This window comes from Mustela putorius, unplaced genomic scaffold, assembly GCF_011764305.1.
Source record: "Mustela putorius furo isolate JIRA1106 unplaced genomic scaffold, ASM1176430v1.1 tig00537350_pilon_pilon_pilon, whole genome shotgun sequence".
Lineage (NCBI taxonomy): Eukaryota > Metazoa > Chordata > Mammalia > Carnivora > Mustelidae > Mustela > Mustela putorius.
The window spans coordinates 10,180,934-10,204,127 of NW_025422471.1; the positions used below are offsets into that span (position 1 = coordinate 10,180,934).

General features: G+C 37.0%; 1 protein-coding gene across 4 annotated transcripts in view; it reads left to right on the top strand.

The window, feature by feature from the left end:
* Positions 1–23,194, top strand: part of FAM172A (family with sequence similarity 172 member A) — a 426,343-nt gene that overhangs the window by 397,080 nt on the left and 6,069 nt on the right. The window lies entirely within an intron of this gene.

Sequence of the window (23,194 nt, forward strand, 5' to 3'; positions counted from 1 at the left end):
TTTTTTTATTTTAATTGCTCTAAAAGTCATTTTAGTACGCCTTTTTGTGTTATTTTTAATAGTTGCTCTAGGGATTAAGTGTTGATCCTTACCATAGTCTACTTAAAATTAATATTGTACATTTTCATATAAAATGTAAGGAGCTTACAACACTGTAATTCCATTTATCCTTCTATCCTTGTATTGTTGTCGTCATGTATTTTATTTTATTTTAAAGTTTTATTTATTTAAGTAATCTCTACACCCAACATGGGGCTGAAACTCACGACCTTGAGATCAGGAGTCACATGCCCCTGTTGGCATATATTTTAAATCCATGTACCCTAAAACCATAAAATACGTTGTTATAATTTTTTCATTAAAGATTCTACCGTAATAATAAATAAATAAATAAATAAATAAATAAATAAGATTTTATTGTATATTTTTTAATTAATGGAAGAAAAAATGGTCTTTGTTTTTGCCCTTACGTTTACCATTTCCATTACTGGGCATATGTTGTAGATTAAAGTTTTATCTGGTGTTCTTTCCCTCTAGCCTACAGAACTTCCTCTGGGTTGTATATCTTCTAGTGCAGGTCTGCTGACCACAAATTCTCCCTTTTATCACTTACCTGAAAATGTCTTTATTTCACCTTTTTTTTTTTACATTTTAATTCCAGCATAATTAACATTATTTCACTTTAATTTTTTAATAGTTGTGAAAGGTTTATTTTTTTAATTTTTTATTATGTTCAGTTAGCCACTGTATAATAGTACATCATTAGTTTTTGATGTAGTGTTCAATAATTCATGAGTTGCAATTAACACCCAGTGCTCATCACAACATGTGCCTCCTTAATACTCATCACCCAGCTACCCTATAGTCTCCTTCTCTCTGAAACCCTCAGATTGTTTCCCCAGATTCCTAGTCTCTCACTGTTCGTCTCCCTCTGATTTCTCCCACTTCAGTTTTCCCCTCCCTTCCTCTATGCCTTCCTCCATGCTCATTCCACAAATGAGTGAAACCATATTATAATTGTGTTTCTCTGCCTGATCACTTTAATTTTTAAGACTTTTTTCCTGTTTGGAAATAGAGTTCTGGGTTGATGAGGTTTTGTTTTTTTTTTTCTTTCAGTTTTTTAAAGTTGTCATTTCATTGTCTTCTGACTTCCCTTGTTAGTGATGAGAAATCAACAGTGCTCTGTATCATTATTCTGCTATATATATATTGTGTGTTTTTTACTGCTGCTCCTTCCAAGATTTTTTTTTATCTTTGAGTAGTAGTAGTCTTATTATGTATGATGTGTCTATATGCTTTTAATTCTGTATATCCTATTCAGCATTTGGTGGACTTCTTTGATTCATAAATTAATGTTTTTCACCTAATTTGGGATTCATGGATATTATTAATTCAAATGTTTTTCCTTCCCTATTCCCTTTTTCTTCTCCTCTGGGACTCCAATTGCACAAAAATTAAGTGGCTTTATGTTGTCTCACAGGTCACCCAAGCTTTGTTTCTTCCTTTTTTTTTTTTTTTAAGCCATCTTTTTTCTTTCTGATCTTCGGCTTGGATGATTCCTGTTGATGAGTTTTCAAGTTCACTGAAGCTTTCTTCTGCTTTCTCCAGTTAGGTATTAGTCCATCCAGTGAATTTTCCTTTCAGATATTATATGTTATAGTTCTAGTATTTTTACTTGGCTTTTTTCCTAAGTTTTTGATTTGTTTGCTAAAATATCTTTCACTCATTAGAGCCATTTCTTTACGTTCTTGAACATATTTACAATAGTTGCTTTAAAGTTTTGGTTTGCTAATTCCAAAGTCTGGGTCATCTTTAAGTCCATTTCCATTGTTCTGTCCCACAACCCCCACCCCTTCACTTTGGATCAAAGTTTGTGCTTTTTTTTTTTTTTCTTGCGTATCTAGTAAGTTTTTATTATATGGACATTATGGTATGAGCTGTTGGGTTTTTAGATTCCGTCAATGACTGAATTTCTTCAGATGTGATTTTGTACTTTCTTATGGTGAGTTTTCCCCTTAGTTTTAGGGTAAACCCTTAGACCTAGCACATTATCTTTACTCTTCCTGGGTTTCACAGTGGAAAGACCAAGTCTTAATCCAGCTTCTCTAATCTGACGAGACTCAAACTCTAAACTTTCTCTTTCGTGGTGTGCAACAGCCTAAATCTCTGTTCGTCTTATTCAACTTCAGTTGCAGTCTTCTCCCTGCAAATACAGTTCAGAATTCACCTGAAAAACTGAAAGTTATTTGTACACAGATTTTGAATTTCCCCCTCTAGTTGACTCCTTCTTTTTTTTTTTTTTTTTAAGATTTTATTTATTTATTTGACAGAGAGAGATCACAAGTAGGCAGAGAGGCAGGCAGAGAGAGAGAGGAGGAAGCAGGCTCCCTGCTGAGCAGAGAGCCCGACGCAGGACTCGATCCCAGGACCCTGAGATCATGACCTGAGCCGAAAGCAGTGGCTTAACCCACTGAGCCACCCAGGCGCCCCGACTCCTTTTTACCTCCCAGGATTACATTCCTGGTTTCTAGCTGTTCTGGTATCCCCAACTCCATCTCTGGACACTGCAAGCCAATAACTGCAGCCTTTTGCTTGGATTTTTTTTTTTAATTTCTTTTTAGCATAACAGTATTCATTGTTTTTGCACCACACCCAGTGCTCCATGCAATACGTGCCCTCTGTAATACCCACCACCTTGTTCCCCCAACCTCCCACCCCCCGCCCCTTCAAGACCCTCAGGTTGTTTTTGGGAGTCCATACTCTCTCATGTTCACCTCCCCCTCCAATTTCCCTCAGCTCCCTTCTCCTCTCCATCTCCCCATGTCCTCCATATTATTTGTTATGCTCCACAAATAAGTGAAACCATATATAAGTGACTACCCTCTACCTTACAGAAAGAATTTTTTTGGGTGAAGAGCTACCCAACTATTTGAAAGGTTTAATCTCCTTCAGTTTCTATCTGCTTTAGGTTGGTCTTCAATGCCATCAAATAGCTGTATGTTGGAATTTGTCCAGAGTTTATCATTGTTATGGGTAACTGATTACTAGAATAAGAACCCTCAGTATGATACTTCTTAATGTATTTGTATTGAAATATGGTTAATTTTTATATTCTTTAAGTAATACATTTTATAAACCAACAAATATGTATGCTTATATATAGAAAAAAATGTCTGAAATAATATATTCCAGTTTGTTATTTTGTTATTTCTGGTTAGTAGGATTGCTGGTAATTTCCGTGGGTTTTTTTGTTTGTTTGTTTGTTTGTTCTTACTTATTTGTGTTTTCTACTTTTTCCTACGACAAACATTGTTTAAACAGTAAAATCCTTTTTTTGCTCTCCTAGGCAAATGGTTTATTTATCATTACTCTTTATAATATTTATTATGATTCTTTGTAATCTTTGATACATTTAATATTACAATTTCACTAGATTAAGTGTGTGAAATCCTAGCAGTGTATCTATATGGCAAACATTTCATTTTCTAGGCTTTTAGGGATACAGAAATTGGGACAAATCAAAGTCAAATGGCTTATCTAGAATTTCATGCATATTGATAGAGTAGCCAGAAATAGATCTTAAATTTTAAGTCCCTCAGTTCAGCTGTGTAAACTATTTCTAAGACATTAGCAACAATGTATGCAGTCAATTCCATATTTTCTAATGCATATGAAAGAAAATCGTCATAGTTGACTATAAGCCTCAGACATTTTAGAAACTTGACTTAGTCACTGATTTCAGTCTCCTCTCCATCAAATAAATATTTTACTAGATTTCCTAGCTAATAGAATACTTGACTGATTTTTTAATTTTTAATTCAGATAACCTTCCAAAAGCTAACAAGAAAATCCCAGGAAGGCTTGCCTTGAAATAGGAATTTTCTTCTTTCTGAATTGCAAGCTTCTTTATAAAATGGAATCACATGGATATTTGATATCCAAATGGATATTTGTTACAAACTGGTAGATAAGCAGGAATATTTTAATCATATTCTTGTGTTTTTATGCAGATAATTGACTAAAAATATCAGACCTTAGTAATGGAATTAGTGTTGTCATTCTAAAGTTTCAAATTAAAACCAAATGAAACTGTCTTTTTAAACATCTGTAAAAATGGATGGAAATAAAGAAATAATTATTAAACCTTCATAGTTTTCATTCTGTGATCCTGGACTAGATTCTGTACTAGACAGTAAAAGTGCCGTATGGACAACTGGCAAAATTGGCAAACAAATAATGGTAGAGTAAAAAAGTATCCTATAAATGTAAAATCTGAATGTGATAACTGTAGTTGCATAGGAAAATTTCGTTGTTGGTAGCATGCCTCTCAAATAGTTCAGAAAAAAATTATATTTGTGTATATGCATGTGTATGTATATATACAAAGTAGAAGAGTAAATAACAAAAACAAATACGATAGATATTTTTTAAAATGGAAATCTGAGTTAAAGTTATTTAGGAGCCAGTCTTATTATTTTTGTGACTTTTTTGTGACTCTGAAGTTATTTTTAAAGCAAAGTTTATTTTTAAATTTAATACTTCTGGGTTCATTTTCTTAGCATACATGCAAATCAGTGCTTTTCATTTCTCAATCAAAAACATCAGAATCATATCACTAAACATAATTTATCACTAAATTTTATGATACTTTTAATAAAAGAAAATTTGGAACTTGAACTGCTAACCAAAAGAATATCTTCATGTTTGAATTTACTTGCAAAATAGTGATGGTCTTAGGAACGTAGAAATAGAGAAAAAATACTGACTGAATAGAAAAATTTTTATTAAGAACAACATAGTTACAAATGAATTTTATTTCCAAAGTTGTTTTAAATGATAATTGTTCATAAAAATATCCACTCAAATTGTGTATGTTTTCTACCATATGTAACACTGTAATTAAGCATCTGTCAACATTTCTAGCGGTTTTAAATTTGTATAGTCTTGCTCTGGGGCCTAAAACTTCACTACTTAAATGGTTTAACCAGAGACTTCATTAAAAAACAAGAATTTTTTTCTTTCTTTTTGATAGGTTACTGAATAATACAAGAATGACTGTCACTATATAGATTAAAAAATATGAAGATTATTTTTTCCCCTTGTGAAAATCTAAAATAGTTTTAATCCCCAAGTTTTAGTTTGCCTTGTGAGATTAGTCCAGTCACTTTTAGGGTAATTTTTCAATAGTCATCTGAGAGCAAATGCTCGTCTTCCCTCAGTCAAGACACATCCAGGGTGCTTTTTTAGCAAAAAAGATAATGATACGGATATAATGAAAGAACAGATACACAGATTTTTTAAACATACTGGGCTAACCTATGACATTAGTAGTTATTTCTCTACTGAATTAGCTGTTTCCATAGCATACCACTGTGGCATGGGTCATCATTTTATTTGGTGACATGGCTCCTATGTTAACTTCTCTGTTTAATACCCACCTTTAAAAATCTAACCAGGAAAACTGGGCCTAGGGTGCCTAGGCGGCTCAGTCGTTAAGCATCTGCCACAGCTCAGGTCATGATTCCAAGGTCCTGGAATTGAACCCAGAATCAGGCTCCCTGCTCAGCAGGAAGTCTGCTTCTCCCTCTCCCACTCCCCCGCCCACTCAAATAAATAAATAAAATCTTTAAAAAGAAAAAGAAAACTGGGTCTTATAGCAAGTTTTCATCTGGCTTTAAAAGATTAAATTCATGAGGCAATGAGGAAAGGAGAAGAATGTTGATAGAAATTAAATAGAAAAATGCATTAAATGTTTGCATTCTTTTTTGCCTGTGGTATACTGGTTACCTACTGGTAAGAAGGTGCTTCCAGTTTGGGCTATTCTCTTGCTGAAGCTTCCACATATTCTAGTCTTATTCCCCTCTGGTCAACAGAGGGTAATTGTGAATGTTCCTGAACCCTCTTTACAGGATCCAGTCTGTACTGTGATATGTAGGGAATATTTATCCTATAAAACTAGGTGAATCATTTAGCATTCAAACCCATTCTTTGATCTAGTTGAGCTTACCAGCTCAGGAAAAGAGCATGAAAATGGAAAAAAGAATCTTGAACCCAAATGTCGTCTTAAAGTCTGCATTGGCATACCAGCAATACTCTCCTTTTCCCACTTAACCTACTGAAACAAGAAGTAACGCCGTAGGGCTCATTACTTTAAGAATAAAGTAAGGGATCAGCTACCTTAAACTGGAATCAAGTATTGGCTTATACCCTAGTTACCCTGTGTTGTAGACCTTAATAGTCTGGCATTTGGACTCCACTCTTTCAGGGGATATTTATGCAGAGGCTTTTAGGTGTCAGGCATGGCCCTAGGCAATAGGAATAAAGGGTGAACAAAACGAAGTCCCTGCCTTTGTAGAGCTTATGTTCTTATTTACTGGCACTGTGACCTTTCGCAAGCACCGTAACCTCTTCAGACTGCAGTTTTTCACCAGCACAAGGGCAGCACCATCTGCTTTGCAAAAATTATTCCCAGGTTTACATGAACTAGTGTGATAAGGTGCATAGTCCGGTGCCAGGAACACAGGAAACAGTTAATTTTAATTTTTACTTTTTTTTTTTAAGATTTATTTATGTATTTGAGTGAGAGAGAGAAAGAGAGAACAAGAGAGAGGGAGAGAGAATCTGAAACAGACTCCGTGCTGAGCTCAGAGACGGAGGTGGGTCTTGATTCCACAACCAGGAGATCATGACCTGAGCCAAAACTGAGAGTCAGATGCTTAACTGACTGTGCCACCCAGGCACTCCTTAACTTTTGTTTCTTAATGATGATAATAGTTACTAGGAATACATATTACAACCATACTACAACTTTAAACCTCCTAGCTTAAAAATGAATTTTTAAAATCCTCCACATTCTGTGGGCTATTTTTTTTTTAAGTACTAGGTCCAGCATGGTTCTTGAACTCATGACCCTGAGACCAAGAGTTGCATGTTCCACTGACTGAGCCAGCCAGGGCACCCCTCTATGGGCTATCTATTAGTAATGATATGTAGCTACAGTAATACCTAAGCTGAAAGTTTTACAGATGTGCTCTCCCACATAGGACCTTTATATTTACTTATTCATCAGTTAAAATGAAATGAGTGGTTTTTTGTTGGTTTTTTGTTTTTGTTTGTTTGTTTGTTTGAGCAAATCTTGGCCTTTTCTTCCCCACAGGCACTCCCTTAGCCCCTATTTCTTGTAGAGGAAATATCTGTTCGGGCACCTAACCTAGTTGGACTTCATAACCTCTGGGATAGCTATAAAAGCATATTGATGACCCCAAAATAGCAAACATAATGTCGTCCAAGTTCTAGTAAGGAAATTAAAGTATTACCAGACAGCATGAGTGCACTTCAAGACTTGGAGGTTGAAGTTAACAACCTCAGACTTTCTGTTGTTCAAATCTTACTGGGCAAAAATATAGATAATACAATTATCAAAAAAATAATGGAGTTGTATAAAGGAGATACAGTCCATCCATTCCTTTAGATGGGATTAATTTTTCTCTTGAACAAGCCAGACTATTACAGACTATCAGGTCACCTGAAACACATTATTTCCATGTCCTCTGGGTGATTTCTCCCAAGTTACTCTGTAGTGTTGTAGCATAAGTCTTGCACTAAGGACATAAGTGTAAAAACAGCTATTCTTCATACCTGGTTTGCTTTTACCACCTAGGTACAGTGCATCGTCATCTGCTGTATAACCTTCTTTGTATTGGTTAATAGGAAGTTCAGTCAAATTTTGGTCGCCGTCCATCAGTTGTACATGTCTTTAAGCTAGTTGGCCTCATGTATTCATCTCGCCTTCTCCCTGCCTTTATCCTGTTTTTCTAACTCCTTTTACTCTTCATTCCTTTTTCTTCTCTTCTGCTATAACCTATATATACAAGTCATCTCAGACGCTTTTTTCAATAACAGATGTGGATAAGTAACTATTAAACAAGCAAAAGTAACTCTGCTACTATTTTCATACATAATGACACTATTAAAATTTTTCACTATTAAATCACTATAAAGGCATATAACTTTTAACCTCTCTTTTCACAATTTGTAAATGTATTTTTCTAGTATATGGGTTATAGCATTCTTTATTAATGGGACTCCTAACACACTTTTGTCTTGATAATGTAGGTTTTCCTTCATTTGCAACTTTTAAAAAGGGAAGTTTTCCTGTCTTCATTTTTCTACTAATGGATATAAATTATTGACCCAGAAGCTTTGAAATCTGACTAACTAAAGACATCTTATTTTCAATAATCAGCATCTTTCTTTTTTACTGTGTGGATTAATCCTCCACCTTTGTTAACCTTGCAAGTGGATCCACGGGCTTTTTCATCAGTATGACTTTTTAAATTTTGTCTGTGGAATAGAAGTAAAATAATAGATTCTCTCCACGTATCAATGATACCCAATGGATAGATTTGATATTCTTTGGGAAATAATGCCTAGCCATTGCTACTTTAACAAGATCCAAGTAATAATTCTCACCCTGATTTTAAAATACTTGGGGGAGGAGGAGCCTGGGCGACTCAGTCAGTTAAGCACCCAACTCTTGATTTTGGCTCAGGACATGATCTCAGGATCCTAGTCTTGAGCCCACTCACTGTGGAGTCTGCTTAGGATTCTCTCTTCTGCTCTCTCTGCCCCTCCCCCAGCTCAGACTCTATATATAAAATAAATAAATAAAATATTTAAATAAGTAAATATTGGGAGCGGGGGAGCCTGGGTGGCTCAGACAGTTAAGCATCTACCTTCAGCTCAGGTCATGATCCCAGATCCTGAGATCGAGCCCCACATCAGGTTCCCAGCTCAGTGGGAAGCCTGCTTCTCCCTCTCCCACTCACCCTCCTTGTATTCGCTCTTCTGCTGTGTCTTGCTCTGTCAAATAAATAAATAAAATCTTAAAAAAAAAAAAAAAAGTAAATACTGGGGGAAAGGACTTTCAATTATATTTATAATTAAATTTATAATGTTACTTAGAGCCAATATACAAAACAAAGAAGTGGGAATAATATGTACTTGTCAAATTCTGTAACACATGTAAAATATATTCTCCATCCATTACAGCATCTCACACCTCAATTAAAAGTATCTACAAACCTAGGGGCTCCTGGGTGCCTCATTCAGCCAAGTATCCAACTCTTGATTTTGGCTCAGATCATGATCTCAGGGTCCTGCTTCACTGGGCATGGAGCCTGCTAAGATTCTCTCTGTCCCTTTCCCCCTCCTCTCTCTCTCACTTTCTCTCTCAGAAAGAAAGAAAGAAAGAAAGAAAGAAAAGAAAAGAAAAGAAAGAGGGGAGAGAAAAGAAAAGAAAACAAAAGAGAAAGTTTTTACAAACCCAGAAGTAAATTTAATTCCTCAGAAGCTCCATGAGCAATAATGAAAGATTTCAGCCTCAAAGTCTTCTGGACAGTTGCACAAAAATCTATATGGAAAGCCCAGTTAGAGTTTTAAATGTTTTTAGGATAAAGTTCAGTGTAAGTACAGTAAGGATTATAATTATAAATAATCTTCATAACTCTTTCTAGTAATCATTAAGCCATATCTTGTTTTATTCAATCTTTATTATAAATCAGTCCCTAGTGGAACTTATTTTAAGTGCTCATGAATTTTCCCTATCCTGATTATCTGAAATATAATGTATTTAGTAATCAGTCCTGTCTAATATGTTTCCATGTCATTTTCTAAACTAGTCCATAGTAGGAATTTACTATGTTTATTTATTTGTGAATATATATATTTAACTAAAATCAGTGCATCTTTATCTTAATAGAAGATGTCATTCTTTATGTATTAATCCTGTTGTGCCAAGAAGTTCAGGATCCTCTAAAGATTCCTCCCATGTGCAAGGCAGTGGCATCCTGTGATTTTTTTTCCTTAGATACTCAGAGAGGAAATCTTTGGGGAAGAGAACTAGTAAGGAAATTAAGGTATTACCAGACAGCGTGAGGGCAACTCTAGACTTGGAGGTTGTTGAAGGTAACAAAAATAGTCTATTTCTACATTACTAACTAGGATGAAAAGAAATCACATTGTTAGGAACATAAATGATACTCTAGAAGCTGTCAGTGTCTGTTTTAAGGTAAGAGAAAGCTTTCATGACCAACAGTCAGTAACTAGATGACATGACCTGACAGAGCTAGGTCTTTTTTAAGTCTAACATCAAGAAATCAATGAAAATAGAAAATGTTGTCATTTCATGCCAGCTTTATATTATTAATAATAATTTGCCTTATGTGATATTTTACTCATCTCAGTAGTTAGTGGTATAAATATATTTGAGGCTATTTTAAAAGTTTTCCTTAATTTATAACTGGAGGAAATAAAAGCTATAAGAATAAGAAAAGAATGAAGTTTTTCACATATGTTATGATCATTTATATAGAATATTCAAAACCTATAGATAAATCTTTTGGATGAAATGTATAACTTAGCAAGGTTGCTGGATACAAAATCATTATACAAAAGTCAATTGTATTTCTATATGCCAACAACAAGTATTTAAAGGTCTATTTATAGTAGTATCACCAAATATGCAGTACTAAAAAGTAAAGCTAAGACATATATCATGTTTGAAGATTCAGTCACTCAGCATAGTAAAGATGTTATTTCTCTCCAGATTGATGTACAGGCTTAACATAATTCCTGTCAAAATCCCAGCAAGATTTTTTTGTAGATATAAACTTCTAGAATCCCCAAAACCACTGTTACTTCTGGTACCAGTTGCAACTTGGTGTCCCTAAGACTACCTTCAGGTTTGATCATTTGCTGAAAGCTGTTCTACTCACAGTGAGTCTAGTATAGCAGAAGGAGGGTACATATTAAAATCAGACGAGGAAAAGACATGTAAGGCACAGTGTGGGAAAGTTCCAAGGATGAGTTCCCAGTGGGCCTCTTCAAGTCAAGTCACAAACAGTGCTGTCTTCTTTTAGCAACAGTGTGTGAGAAGACACACAGAGTATTGCAAATCAGGGAAGCTCACCTAAGCCTTGGTGTCCAAGTTTTTCCTGGAACTCGGTTATATTGACATGGTTGACCATCTGGTGGTACAATGACTCTGGAAAATAGTGGGCAGTTTCTTTAAAAACTGAACTTGTAACTAATATATAGCATGTGCACTCTTGAGCATTTATCCCAGAAAAATGAATATTATTGCACATAAAAATTTGTCCATGAATGTTTATAGCAGCTTTATTCATAATAACCCCAAAACTGGAAACAACCCAGAATAGTTAAACAAACTGTATTACATCCATACCATGGAATACTACTCAGCAATATAAAGGAACAATTTCTTGATACAAAACAATCTGGCTAAATCTCCAAAGAACTAAGATGAGTGAAAAAGCCAATCCCAAAATATTATATACTGTATAATTCCATGCATATAACTTCCTTGAAGTGACAAAATTATAGAAATGGAGAACAGATTAGTGAGGGAGGGGCCGGCAGAGAAGTGACCAGGGCTGTAAAAGACTAGAAAAAAACTAGACCACTCTCATATTATATTATGGTGTTTCGTCAATACTACTATTGACGAAAAGTATAAAAGGGGCACTGAATGAATCTGTTATTTCTTACAAGTGTTTATGAATCTATTTATCTCAAAATTATCTCAAAATAAAAAGCATACTTAATAGTTTAATTAATCTAAAAATGAAGTTCAAATTCTCTATGGAGAAAATGATAAAGCCTAATTAAGAAGCATAAAAAATGATCTAAATAAGTGGCAAAATATATAATGGTCATTGATTGGAAGACTCAGTATTGTAAATATATCAGTTCTCCCCAAATTGGACTATACGCTTTAGCATAATTCCAAATATTTTAAGTGACTTGGACAATCTATAATGATTACTTTACTGTGTCCTCTTTCCTCTCTGCTTTCTTCCTCCTTCTGTTGGCTGCAAAACAAACGTATCTGCTTTTGAAAGACTGACAAAACAATACAAAGGATGGTTACAAAAGTTCATATAGTAGTTTATCTATGTATTCTGAATACCAGTAGCACTTTGCTTTCCAAATTCACGAGTTTTTACTGCCATGATCTTCTGTATGACTCCTTTTCTCTAATTTCAAAGTGGGAATTATTGTTAAAATAGTGCAAAAACCACAGAAAAGGCTTATGATTTTATGCTTTATTTTATTTTAATAGCATTTAATAAGCATCAGTTTTCTGGTGAATTCTGTTTCAGGCAGTTGTCTATATAACAAACATCTATTAGTCCTCAACCATGATTTCTGGGATAAAATGTTTTGAAGCATTATCCCCCACCACCAAAGAATATGGAGATAAAGCAAGATATTTTTCATACATAAAATAACTAAACAGAACAAATAGATGACAGTACAGTATACACTATATAAAAATACCAAAACATAAAGGGAGTAGCTGCTATGGGGCAAAGCTAACCAAAGACAGCTTATTAGAGGAATAAATATTGAACTGGATCTTAAAGCAATCAGACATACATCTTCTGAAATATTTTACTATTTCAGTGTCCTATTAATTTGTAAATACTGACTATATGTGTGCAAAATGTCTGTGTGCCTTTGGCCTGTTACAACCTCTCTTAACTTTAGATTTCTTACCTATGAAATAAAACTGTTGGATAAAATTTTATCCAGAGTCCTTTCCACGTCTTTACTTTTATATTTGGTATGTTTCTATCTGCATCTAAATTTAGATCAAGCCAACTACATCTTGGGAATACAAGCTCTCGAATAATTACAGTTAAAATTTTCTAAGAGTTCTCAGTTCTGACACTTATCTAAACCCCTTTTTGATGCTGGCAAATTGTATTTACTAGATAAGCACAACATTTTAGCTAAAGAGATCTGGAAGATACTTGAGTATTTGTCAGTGCTTATCAACTAGTCGCTAATGGACTGTGGATCATCACCTCATCAGTTTTTTGAAGAGAGCAAGAAAAACATTGTAACTTCCTTCAGCTTTTAGTTATAGAGTGCCCAACTGTCATTATATTCCAATTTTAAAGGAATTTCTTTCTTAACTCCAAAAGCTAACATATACTTCAACATAAGGTATATTTATCAATCTGCATTAAAAATGAGTGAAGTTTGACCGCAGCCTCTTCAGAACTTTACAATGATAATTTCTTCTCTGGCTGAACTTCAGAATCACAGATGTCCAGTCTGTGAGATTCTGAAAAGTTTTTAAAAATGTCAATTGAGCAGGGCCTTGGAGGATAGGGGATACTTACAGAAGAATTGGGAAATAAACTGAGAAAAGAAGCCCGGAGCCAGATAATAGAAAACTTTAAGGAATTTCTACTTGATTTAATAGGTTATGGAGACTGTTGGATATTTTTGAACAGAGAAAGAGGCATATGACACAAATGATACTTTAGAGTTTTTCATCCGGTAGCAAGTCAGGTACAAAATAAAGGAGAGGTTGAAGGCAATGAAATGAGTTAGGAGAAAGTTCAAAAACCTAAATGATGGATCATTAAATCTAGAGTGATAACAGAGGGATTGGAAAGGGAGAGGAGATTGGAAAAACTTTGCTGTCAAGATTTGGTAACTGGATCAGAAGATCACAAACAAGGGAGGAGGAAAAATGAAAGATGGCCGAGAGGCTTTGAGCTGGAGTAGTTAAGAGAATGTTGTGTCCATTCATAGAAATGAAGAACTCAGTGGAAATGCCTGCATGGAGAGTAAGCCCAGCATTTTCCTCTGGACTGCTTGCAGAAATGCAATGCTGTGACAGCATATTCTCCCTCCCAGTACCTTCCCACCACACACAACAGTACTTCTAAGGGCTGAGAAAGCAGAGGTATCAGCATAAATCACAAGGGCAAAATTGTTAGGGAAATGCTTTTTGTAGTTCAACTCCGTTTTGTATTCAGTTCTTGGAAATATTATTTTATTAGTCTCTTTCAACTCTTACTGCATATTACTATTACTATATCATTAATTTATTTATGTGAACTAGCAGTAAGGGGATTTTATACTCCGAAGTGTGTAGAAGAGTGTGCCCCGGAGAATACTCTAGAGGTGGGTGGAGTCGATAAATGCAATCAGGATGAATGTAGTCCTTCATTCGAACTCCCCATAATCCATTCACCATTCACTTATCACCCTGTATTTTTTTTTATAACATAAGTCAGATTTCATTCTCCTCTGCTCAAAACTCTGCAAACAGCCCCTTCACTGCACTTGGAATAAAATCCAAACCTTTCACTATGGCCTTCTATGGGTTGGGAGCTGCCCAAGTGGTCTTCTACCACTTCCCCCTGACCCACAGTGCTCCAGCACTCTAGTGTTTCACTTCCTCAACTGTGAGAAGCCCTTTCCTCCTCAGAACCCCTGCTCCTGCTCCCGCTCCTCCAGAACTCTCTCGGCCGCTGCACTCTGCCCCCAGACCTTTGTCTGCCTTGCCATTCAGGTCTCAAGTCAGAAGTCTTCACCCCTTCTAAATTGATGACTGTCTCCCCTCATCCCACCTCTATGCCTTCCTCTTTCTCTTCACATGCCCTTGTGGTGTTTTCTGCACAGTGCTCTGACTCTCAGAAATGGTCATGTTCACTGGTTTACTTGTTTATTATCTACCATCTGCACTAGCATGAATTCTGTAAGAGTGGGGCATTTTGACATCATGTCCACCACTGCGTCCTCAGCCCCAAGAAATAGTCCCTGACAAACAATAAATACATGTACGAATGTATAAATTAATCAGTCACAGAATCTCTGGAAAAACTGTCTGTCCACAAAATATATTATTATTTAGGGACTCCTGGGTGGGCTCAGCGGATTAAAGCCTCTGCCTTCAGCTCAGGTCATGATCCCAGGGTCCTGGGATCGAGTCCCGCATCGGGCTCTCTGCTTAGCAGAGAGCCTGCTTCCTCCTCTCTCTCTCTCTCTGCCTACTTGTGATCTCTGTCTGCCAAATAAATAAATAAAATCTTTAAAAATGTATATTACTTAGAGTAGACTCCATGATTGAGAGAGGAGGACCACAAAAGAATATTTCAACTAGTAAATGGTTTGTTTTGGTTTGGTTTGGTTTGACTTTGAAATAAGGGAAGTATTTTGCAGTTCTTTCCCTTTCTCCCTCACTTCCTCCACTCTCTCTAGCTCCTCCCCTTCCCCCATACCTGCAGAGTGAAACTAGCAGCTGTAAGTCATAGGTATCTTCTAGTAACAGACAGAAAAGCCAGGAGAAAGGGAAGCCTGACAAGATACCTGTCAGGTGGTACCAGCCCTGTTTGGCAGAGCGTTGTTTTAAAATGAGTCCAGGGGTGGCTCAGTGGGTTAAAGCCTCTGCCTTCTACTGAGGTCATAATCTCAGGGTCCTGGGATCGAGCCCCAAGCCCTGCATCAGGCTCTCTGCTCTGCGGGCTTCCCTTCCTCGCTCTCTGCCTGCCTCTTTGCCTGCTTGTGATCTCTGTCTGCCAAATATATAAATAAAACCTTTTAAAAAATAAAATAAAATAAAATGGAGTCCAGAAAATAGATAGAGAAAGAGAGAAAGAAAGAAAGAAAATAAAAGGAAGGAAGGAAGGACTCCAGTAAAGCTCTTCGCTGATGATTGTGTTAGGAATAATAGAATTAGGAACCTATACTTAACAGAAATAACTATATTTTTGGTTCTGTGCATTCCTTTGTTCAGGGCTCTATTCTCTTACAATCCCTTAGTAAAGTTACTTTGGAAAATGACAAAGGGAAACTGGTAAAAGGGAGCATTTGCCACACCTACGCTCAAATTTTAAAAGGAAACAGTATCCCTGGAGGTCAGGCCTTATGGCAATAGTAGGAGTAGTACATGGGACAAGAATTAAAACCAAAGAAAGCACTTCTACACCAGCTATCTGGGTTTGATAGGCAATTGAAGCAATAAAAATATATTTATTCATTTTTTATTGGTTAGGCAGTTGATTCGAAATAGAGGTCTTCTAGGTGTAATGCCAGAGAACCACAGCTACTGCAGGCTGTCTGCTCTGCCTTAGAGTAAGCCGGCTGCCCAGAGTTGTTTCCTGGGTCTTAAGATGTCCTGTGCCATACCCACCCCCCACTTCACCCTCCACCCCACCTCCAGCTCCTCTTCCAAAGATGAGAGATCTAGAAAAGAAGCTGAAGGAAAGAACAGGATGCCCAGAAGCTGCAAGTGACTCAAAAGTTTCTACCACTGAGTTTCTGTCTTTGTTTCAGCCTGTCTCTTATTTCCAGTTAAGCTTGACAACTTGCCTTCAGGCCTCAACAATTTCAGCTTTAACCAGTATTGCATTTTCAATACAATGGAAAGAGATTTGCCTATTTCTTACACAATTTAACAAGACAATGCAACATGTTTAGTAAGCTACTCTGTCTTTCGTCACACAGTCACAGTGAACAGTCCACCCCACTCCATTTACCATCCCCCAGCAGTGGCTGAGTCTCACACTTCCGGTTTCTAACTTGGGAGAGTCTCCATTAGGAGCCCTTCTCTGTCCAAATATTGGTAAGTTGTGGGGGGGGGGGTGGTTAATGATGTTCTCCTTAGAAGCTCTAGAATTCATTTTAAAATGAATTTTAGTAGTTACGTTTTATTTCTTTTTAGAAGGCACATTATTTTTCAGTGCTCTGATATTTCTCTAATTCTTTATAACTCTCTAAAAATAACTGCTGGTGAGCTCATAAGTTCATTAGTTAATCCCAGTGGGACTCAATAATGCATATTACAGACCTCTTGATTTTTATAAATTAGATTTTCTCAAGAATTCCCTTACCTGTTATTATCAACATAGCTATATTGACAGGGTCTTCATTACTTCCTAATTGCCCATATTCCTTTTTCTTGTTAAAGATCAATTTTTAAAATCAAACCTTGTCATTTTGAAGGTATCATAGACATGTTATCTTGTTAATATTAATGTTTCATATCTTTCTAGGTTTTTTTCCTCTTCCCCTTTATCTTAGGAAACAAAATTGTTTCATTACCCATTGCTTTAAAAAGGAAAACTTTTTGTGTGTGAGGGAGGGAATTGGAGATTGTCAGTGAGAGAATGGGGATCACATGCTAGTTTCCCATGCCCCAAAACAAAGACATAAAAATTATGTTTTGTATTCAATAGTGACTCTGTCAACAGTTACATTCCCTATTCCAAACCAGACCGTAAAATGTAAATTATGCATAGATTGTTGAAATTATTCCATGACCTTTTGGTCTAGGACCATGTAAAATAAGGCGACAAGCAATAATTAGAATAGCAAATAGCTGACCAAGAAATTCTTCTAAATTATCTCTTTGGTGAGAACTTAGACTGTCCATTATTATATTAGTAAACCTCATCTCTGGCAAATTGTATGTGTGTGTGTAGTGTCTGTGTCTGCAGTGTGTGTGTGTGTGTGTGTAAGTGTGTGTGTGTGTGTATGTGTGTGTGTAATATCACTTGAAGGAAGATTATTTGCTTTCCCAGACATTTCATGACTTTATTAAAAGATTCATTGAAGAGGTAACTAACCCACTTCTTCCTTTAAAGAAATTCTATTTACAGAAATTCTATTTACATATACGTTTTTAAGACATCTACAGCGTAAAATGAGGTACAGCTTCAGACTAGTCTACATCTGCCAAAGTAAACATCAGGATTTTGGCTGCTAACTTACTAGCATATTTTGGCATAGTTTTTGCCCAAAAAATATGTAAGCACTAAGATCAAGTGAAGAGGAGTGTGGACAAGGCAGACTTGTAAGAAACACTTGGATTGAAGTCATCACAGGGAATAGACAAGACAGAAGATACAGCAATGTTTTCTTCTCTCTTATCCTATTCTTTGAGCATTCCACTCTCAGTGCTATTTCCAACCATTTTTTCTTTAATTTCTAAATGCTATTATATAAATGTAGCCTCCCTCTTTCTCAGTTCCATTACAAGACACTTTTTTCAAAATATATAGTCTTTGGGGAAAACAAATGACACATTTTAGCAATTTGATCTTTCTCATAGGATATACAGTCTCATACTTCATACTTTAAGTTTCTGATCCCTTTGACCATTTGTGCTATCTTTATGACTTTGAAATTCGCTACAGTTCATTTTTTTTTAAACAGGTATAGGTAAAGAATAAATATTCAATGTAGTATTTTTTAAAATATTTTATTTATTTATTTGACAGATAGAAATCACAAGTAGTCGGAGAGGCAGGCAGAGAGAGAGAGAGGGAAGCAGGCTCCCTGCTGAACAGAGAGCCCGATGCAGGACTCGATCACAGGACCCTGAGATCATGACCTGAGCCGAAGGCAGCGGCTTAACCCACTGAGCCACCCAGGCGCCCTCAATGTAGTATTTTATGGAGGATCTCCTGTCCCTACCTTTTGGTTATTTCGCAGTGAATAACATCATTGACAAACAATATCTATGGAAGAAACATTGAGAGAAATAAAAGGCATTCTCTGCGCTGTATAGGCTAAAAGAGATAGAGTGGAGTTCAGATTATAGGGAAAATTAATCTATAATATAATTTTAAAAATAATTAACTATTCATTTTGATTTAAGATGACACTGATCATCTAAATACCTCCCATTAAAACAAATGTTACACAGTACTTTTATTATCTTGAAATTAATTCTAAAGATAACATGATCCACCTACTTAGAAGATAGCTAGATTATTATAATTGCTCTAGTTAACACATAGAAGGAATAAAAGAAAAGTAACTCATAATAAAAATAATATGCATATCAACATTTTAAGTGCTCTAAAAACTCTACATAAGAAGGCATAATAACAGTAGTCAGTTACTTAGTCCTGTACATAAAATCACCACGGATTCAACAGCTACAAATGCGGGCTGATGCGGGTGTGCTTATTGGTGACTCAACTTTCATGGGCAGTGATACCATCAGTGATGAGATTTTTTTCATAGGGTAAACCATTCTTGGTAATTATATAAACCACTCTTGCTTATTAATATTTTGAACAACATAAAGTACAAAATCCCTTCCATTTACATGGTAGTCGGATTCCTAGAAAATTCTGTGTATGTTCAAATGATGCCAAAAGTACTTTGAGAGTATTTGTTAAACACGTCTAAATTCTAATCCCATATAATTATAAACAGAGTTTTCAACTACATGAATAGCTGGTGGAATGTTTGCAAACGATGTGGGGGGCACCTGGGTGTCTCAGTTGGTTAAGCATCTGCCTTTGGCTTAGGTCATGATCCCAGTGTCCTGGCATTGAGCCCCATGTGGGGTTCTCTGTTCAGTGGGGTGAGTCTGCTTGCTTCTCCCTCTCCCTCTCCCTCCCCACCCCAGCTCGCTCTCTCAAATAAATAAATAAAATCTTTAAAACAAAGAAAGGGAGGGAAGGAGGGAGGAGAGGAGGGAGGAAGGAAGATGTGTGGGGTGCAAGACAATTCTTCATTGTGCTCTACTGCCTTGCAAACTGCAGGATTTCCAGCTTCCCTGGTCTTCTTCTAAATGCCAATAGTTCTTACCAACCATCCTGACCACCAAAAATATCACTATAAATTTCCTAAATGCCCCAGAAGCCACTACCATGCACATTAAGAATCACTTATTGAGACTGAACAAAGGCACTTTTTTGTAATGAAACACTGAGACCCTGTACTTTTTATTTTGATACTGAATTGATTCCATGGATTAGGAAACTGAATTTGCCCCCAAAGTGAATTATCCAGAAAGAGCAAGACTGCCAATCTCAGAAAGATACAAAAAGCTTCCCCTATGAACATGGTGGGTATTTAATATGGGAAACCCTTTACTCCTATATGGGAACCTCTCTAGATTAAGAAAGTGGGGGTCTGAAAGTGAAAACAAGTTCATTGTCCCTAAAAAGAGGAGCTTTTGATTAGGATAAAGTTGTCCTAAAGGAAAAACTAAAAATCATGTTTATATCCTTCAAGTAACATGGTTAGTTTTGTTATTTTGAATGATTTTCCATATTACCTACACATCATTGCAGTTTATCAATAAATGGATGCTTTTTTGACTAGCCTGAATTTTCCACTTTTATGGGTTAGTGCTTCTGTCCTGATTGAATCATTTCTCCTTAAATGGTGTATTTTTTAACTACTAGAAAGCTGCTCTCAAAAGTTTCCATAATCTAAGCATTGCTATGGGTAGATATTCATATTAATTTGTAAATATTTTCATTGAAATTTGGCTCTGACTTTTTGAAAAGGATCTCCAGACATGTTCTTGAAATGTATATGTGTAGCCCCAGGTGGATATGCAATTACCTAATTTCCAACTACTATTTTAATAAAATTATTAAAAACCTATTTCAAGGGCACCTGGGTGGCTCAGTGGGTTAAGCCCCTGCCTTCGGCTCAGGTCATGATCTCAGGGTCCTGGGATAGAGTCCCGCATCTGGCTCTCTGCTCAGCAGGGAGCCAGCTTCTCTCTCTCTCTCTCTCTCTCTCTCTCTGTCTGCCTCTCTGCCTACTTGTGATCGCTGTTAAATAAATAAATAAAATCTTTTAAAAAAAACCTATTTCAAAAAATTCTAAAAGCCATTTTTTATATAAAATATTCACTTTACTACTCCTTAATTAAGGAAGAATTCTCCTACCCCTACTCGGTTCTCTGTAGTTCAGTTTCTAACCCACTCTGCTTATTACCTTTACTCCCACCGATTTCCCTCCCTCTTACAGAGCACACATTCTCATTATTTATACTCTTAAATTGCAGGGGTAAATGTTGAGAGCCAGTGCAGGTACTCAGTTATCTCAGGGACTTTGGTCTTTTCAACCCAGGACTAATCAAGCAGAGAGTCATCATAAGCTAAATCTAAAAAGCTTTTGTAGTGATTTTATCACCAGGGAAATTTGTTCATCCTTCAGAAAGATTGTCACCAGGAAAGAAAAAAATAAAGGAGTTAAAATTGCTTCAGACCATTGACTCCTTGGGTCCCTCTAGATTCCTAGATTGAATTGGTTTTCAAGGGGTGGGAGGAATTATGAGAAGAATTCCCTGAGAAAGCTTACAAATTGATCATAGCCTTGGTAACACTAGTAAGTGTAAGTGTGATCACTATGGAGGAAATGCCAAATCAGTCTGGAAGCATGGGAAATGAGAAAGGAAAAGAAGACAATTAACACCTTTCTTTCTTTCTTTCTTTCTTTCTTTCTTTCTTTCTTACTGTTTTTGGGGATGTGTGCTGCCATGTAGTATGCATCTGAGAATAGTCTTTCAAAAGGAAGAAATACAATTGGTTTTGAAGTATCTTATTATTATAAGTGCAATTAGTTATTGAAATGAAACTAGATTTGCAAGCACCATAGAAATAGGAACAGGAATTTCATAAACCTATCTAGAAACTAGGCCCCTTTCAAATATACCCAAAGTAGGTTTGTCTGAGCATATCTAGAACTGCTTACTTGGGCTTGGAGAATATGAATGCCTCCAAATTCAAAAGAATTCTTTAAGATTGTCAAATGAATAAATCAGTGAAAAATATAATAATAAATACCTGGGTGTTACATATATATTAAAGAACTTAAAAGTTTGCACACTTATTGATGAGGGCAGGCATATATATATAATTTTTCCCCAAAAAATTCTATGGAGACTTGTCAAAATCAAGTCAGGCACTTTAGGATTTGCCAGGATAAACCTATACTAATCTCTCTCTCCCAATGAGTAACATTGAAATTTGCCCAAAATGGGTAAGCAAATGACCTCATTTTTTTAATCTGAATACAGTAGTGTTGGAAGATATTTCTCAGGATATGACTTCAACACTCGATCGTAGTTCTCAGGGCAGGTTCATAAGGCCAAATTGCAGAGGAGAAGAGGATAGAAAGCATCCTTGTGAGGGCACCCATTAAGAGAGGGGTTCTCTGGTAGGACCAGCTCCCACATTTTAGTCCCATGCACAGACTGTAGCTTTCTGCTCTCTGGTCGACTGCAGCCATAGCATCCTTATTGTTGTAACTCCCAGATTGTGATACTGTCACAAAACTGTTGCTAGGCAACAAATGTGGTTACCAGGTCTCAGCGAATAGCTGAAGGGGAAAGCAAAGTGTTGCACCATTGTAGAGTAACCATAGCAATGACCTACTATTACAGACTAAAGAATTATCATTAACAATGTTAAAGTATCAGACAGAGGCCCTGAATCCCAAGACTTCCAGGCAGTATCTCTCTGCATAATTGAGTGATCTAGGAAGTGATTTCAACTGTTTCAAAGCTATTCACTCATTATTTCTATGGTAGAGTCTTCGTTATTATTTTTATTTTTTAATTAAAAAATTGTTTTGAAGAGACTGGCAAAATGATATGTTATCACAAGGAGTCGAAACCGATTAATATCCTCATCTGTTCTTATGACTACATCACTGGTTTTTTTGCGGGGGGGGGGGGCTTGTTTGTCTGCTTGTTTTGTTTTTTGCCTATGTTAAACTGAAGGGAGGTTTGACTTGAAAAGCACCGTACATCAACAGAAAGAAGCTGTGGTAAAATAAAATAACCCTGTAAAGTGACAAACTAAACCTGTATTTTCTAAGTTGAATTCCTCCTGACAAAATAGGAGGCCTAGATGCTCTTTTTGTACTCACTGCTTGGAAAGACTTTTTTAGCTTTTCTAAAACTGGCCCCTAAAATCTTTTAAAATGTAGCCTCCTAGGACAGTTCTAGGCACAGTCTTTTAAAAAAAAATCTGAACCTTCCTGAAGCATCCCATGTAATTTGGTCGCGGTGACCTCGCTGAGACAAATTATGTCTAACGGCACAGCTTCCGAGAGAGGCAAGAAAAATCCGATTTGTTTTATTCTCTTGGGAAGCGGAGAAACGTGGGTGCTCCCGGATGGGTGAAGATGCCGGATTCCGCGCGCAGGGGAAACCAATCCCCGCGCGCGCGCGCGAAGCCTGGGGAAGTGGGTGGTTTCGAAGCGGGAGAGGGAGTGGCCCTTCCCTCCGAGCGCCTCGATTGGCCCGGAGGGGCTGAGGCCCTGGGGCCGCCTGGCCGCGCCTCGGGCACCCCGCGGGGGGTGTCCCAGCCGCGTCCTCCCCCTCAGGGGCGGGAAGGGGCCTCGGGCGGGAGGCTGCGGAGGTCTCCGGCGGGCCCGGGGGCCGCGGGCGGAGAAGCGCAGCGAGCGGACGTAGACAGCCTTCGGCCGCGGAGGCAGAGTGAACCCTCGGGCGCAGGTGTGGCCTGGAGGGGCCGCGCCCAGGGGCCTGCAGACGCGCGCCGGTGGCGGAGCGGGCGCCGGAGCGCGGGGGACGGGGACTCCGAGGGCG